At 44.3% G+C, this 3822-nt stretch overlaps 1 pseudogene; it reads left to right on the forward strand.

The window, feature by feature from the left end:
• LOC112072130 (transcription factor EB-like) overlaps positions 1 to 3822 on the forward strand; it is a 71102-nt pseudogene that overhangs the window by 41369 nt on the left and 25911 nt on the right.

Genomic DNA, 3822 nt, shown 5'->3' on the forward strand with positions numbered 1-3822 from the left:
GAATGTATGCACTGACGGTACTGACCTGACTGATGGATGCATTGACGACTGACCGACTGATGTATATGACCTTGATGATTGATGTATTGACTGACTGACTGACTGACTGACGTATTACTTGACATACTTGACTGACGTATTGACTGACTGATTGAATGATGCTATTGACTGACTTGACTGACTGATGTATTGATGACTGACGACCTGACGTATTGACTGAACATTACTGACGACGTATTGACTGACGAGCTGAATTGATGTATTGACTGACTGATCTGGAGGTATTGACTGACTGACTGCTGAGTATGACTGGACTGACTGATGTATTTTACTGGACTGACTGACTGATGTATGTATTGTCAGCTGATGCGAGACAGCTGCAGCAGGAGGAGCAGCCGGAGCCGCAACTGCACAGAATGCGGCGCTGCAGTACATGCAACAGCAGCGTAATGTGCCCCAGCACCCAGCCCTGCCATCAACGCTCCACAACACTGCCAGAAGCTGCAGGTGCCTGTGGAGGTCCTCAAGGTAAGACCGAGAGATAGAGAGTAGGTGTGTGTGTCCTCAGGGATTGTGCACATTAGTCAACATCCCAACACTCAGTCAACACCCACACTCAGTCAACACCCACACTCAGTCACCCCACACTCAGTCAACACGCCCACACTCAGTCAACACCCACACTCAGTCAACACCCACGTTCAGTCAACACCCACGAGTTCAGCACACCACTACAGTCACACCCAATCTCTCTCTTAGTCAACACCCACATTTAGTCAACACCCACATTCAGTCAACACCCACATTTAGTCAACACCCACAGTCAGTCAACATCCACATTTAGTCAACATCCACATTTAGTCAACACCCACATTTAGTCAACACCCACATTTAGTCAACACCCACATTCAGTCAACACTCACATTTAGTCAACACCCACATTCAGTCAACACCCATATCAGAGGGAGGTTGAAGTGAGGGAAGGATTCAGGCTGAAAAAGTTAAAAGGGAAGTTTAGTTTGATCTGCAGCAGCAGCAGAAAGGTGAATTGATTAGAAGTACAGTGTGCCAAGGGGGGAGATGAAGAGAGAGAGAGGGTATAGAGAAGGGAAAAGCAACAATGGAAATGGAGGATAAAGAATGGTGACGGAGAGTATTCACATCCCTTAACTTTTCATGGACTCACTCTGTGTGCAATAATTAATTTTAAGATGATATATGTACCCCACACATACAGTTATCTGTAAGGCCCCTCAGTCCAGCAGTGAATTTCAAACAGATTCAACCACAAAGACCAGAGAGGTTTTCCAATGCCTCACAAAGAAGGGTACCTATTGGTAGATGGGTAAAAAAATTCAAAGCAGACATTGAATATCCCTTTGAGCATGGTGAAGTTACTAATTACACTTTAAATGGTGTATCAATACACCCAGTCACTACAAAGATAAAGCCTTCCTTCCTAACTCAGTTTCCGGAGAGAGAGGAAACCGCTCAGGGAATTCACCATGTGGCCAATGGTGACTTTAAAACAGTTACAGGGTTTAATGGCTGTGATAGGAGAAAACTGAGGATGGATCAACAACATTGTAGTTACTCCACAATACTAACCTAAATGACAGAGTGAAAAGAAGGAAACCTGTACAGAATATAAATATTCCAAAACATGCATTCTGTTTGCAACAAGGCTCTAAAGTAATACTGCAGAAAATGTGGCAACGCAATTCACTCTTTGTCCTGAATACAAAGAGCCATGTTTGGGGCAAATTCAATACAACACATTACTGAGTACAACTCTCCATATTTCAGCATAGTGGTGGCTGCATCATGTTATGGGTATGCTTATAATTGTTAAGGACTGGGGAGTTTTTCAGGATAAAAAGTTAACAGAATGGAGCTAAGCACTGGCAAAATCCTAGAGGAAAACCTGGTTTAGTCTGCTTTCCAACAGACACTGGGAGATTAATTCACCCTTCACCAAAACAATAACCTTAAACACAAGGCCAAATCTAAACTGGAGTTGCTTACCAAGAAGGCATTGAATGTTCCTGAGTGGCCAAGTTCCAGTTTTGACTTAAATCTGCTTGAAATGACAATCCGTCAATTTTAATCCCACTTTGTAACACAACAAAATGTGGATAGGGGTGTGAATACTTTCTGAAGGCACTGTAGGTGAAAAAGAGAAAACATACAGGAGATGATAGAGAAAGGGTAGAGATTCAGGCAGAGAAAGAGAGGGGGATTTAGGAGAAGGGGTAATCCACTCACGTGTTGCTGAGGGTCAGCCAGCCTCACTGAGCTCCTCCTGGGTGCAGTGGAGGTGGTCAGGGCTGGATCACTTCTGCTAGGTGGCCTGGACTAGAAACGGGTGGAAACAGCAAAGACCGAGAAGGAAACGGAGAAGGAAAGAAATACAGAGATAAAGAGACTGAGAATAAAATGCGGTGGAACAGCAACAAGGTAGGGTGACGGAGAACCAGTCTTCATCATGACATGGCCCGCTGTGTGTGTGGAGAGATATGACCGACAGAAGTCAGATACTGTACTGACAGCAGGAGATAAAGGTTATCTGACATTTTGTCTGATTCCACAGATGACAGTGAATGTTCTTATCAGTGTGTGTGAGTAGAGTGTACATTCTGTCTCTGTCAGTATCTCTCTGGTTCTTCTCTGTGTTGTGGGTTCATACTGTGTGTGTGTGTGTGTGTGTGTGCGTCTACATTTCAGGGGAGGCGACGGTGGGTGAATTAGAATTATACATACGTGTAGAAGTTAACTTCCTCCAAGTAGTGAGGAAGTCTCTGCTCTATATCTTCACCTCTGTACTGTTGACAACTGTTGGTCGAAAACTATATCAGTCTTCCTGTAATTCCTTTCACTTAGTGCATGTGGAGGTTATTTGTTCTGACAGAGACATGAGTTATGACAAATAGATCTGACTGCTGTTACTGTTTTGTCCCTGTGGGCCCATAGCAACGTGTCACTGACAGTTTTTCAACTGTAAATAAACAGACCCACACTTACTCACGGGCACACACACACACACAGTGTGTACCATACTGTACTCTACCTTACTCTACTCTACCCTGCCCTATTCTACCCTACCCTACTCTACACTACCCTACTCTACCCTGCCCTATTCTACTCTACCCTGCTCTACCTTACCCTACTCTACCCTGCCCTATTCTACTCCACCCTACCCTACTCCCCACTACCCTACTCTACCCTAAGCCTCTGCCTTACTTCTAGCTATCTACTCTAACTACAAGAGCTACCCTACTCTACCCTACCCTATTCTACTCTTACCCTACCTATTTCTACTCTACCCTACCTATTCTACTCTACCCTATTCTACTCTACCCTTATCACTGTACCCTCCTATTCTACTTACCCTTTTCTCCTCACCGCTATCCTATTCTACTCAGCTATTCACTTACCCTACCCTATTCTACTCTACCATATTCTATCCCTACCCTATTCGACCTCTACCTCTAGTTCTACTGTACCCTACCCATTCACTCTACCTTTTCTACCCTACCTATTCTACTCTACCCTTTCTTCCCTACCCTATTCTACCCTACCCTATTCTAACTCTACCCTACCCTATGTCTACTCTCATATTACCTATATTCTACCTCTACCCTATTCTAGCTCTCCCTACGTATTTCTACTCTACCATCACCACTATTCTACTCTACCTTATATATCTCACCCTACCGTTCTACTCTCCTATCTCCTACTATCGCCTAACTATTTATTACCTTCTACCCTTAACCATATTCTACTCTACCGCTTTTACCCCCTTCCGCCCCCCACCTTTTCCCC

This window comes from Salvelinus sp. IW2-2015, unplaced genomic scaffold (assembly GCF_002910315.2).
Source record: "Salvelinus sp. IW2-2015 unplaced genomic scaffold, ASM291031v2 Un_scaffold1829, whole genome shotgun sequence".
In the NCBI taxonomy this organism is placed as follows: domain Eukaryota; kingdom Metazoa; phylum Chordata; class Actinopteri; order Salmoniformes; family Salmonidae; genus Salvelinus; species Salvelinus sp. IW2-2015.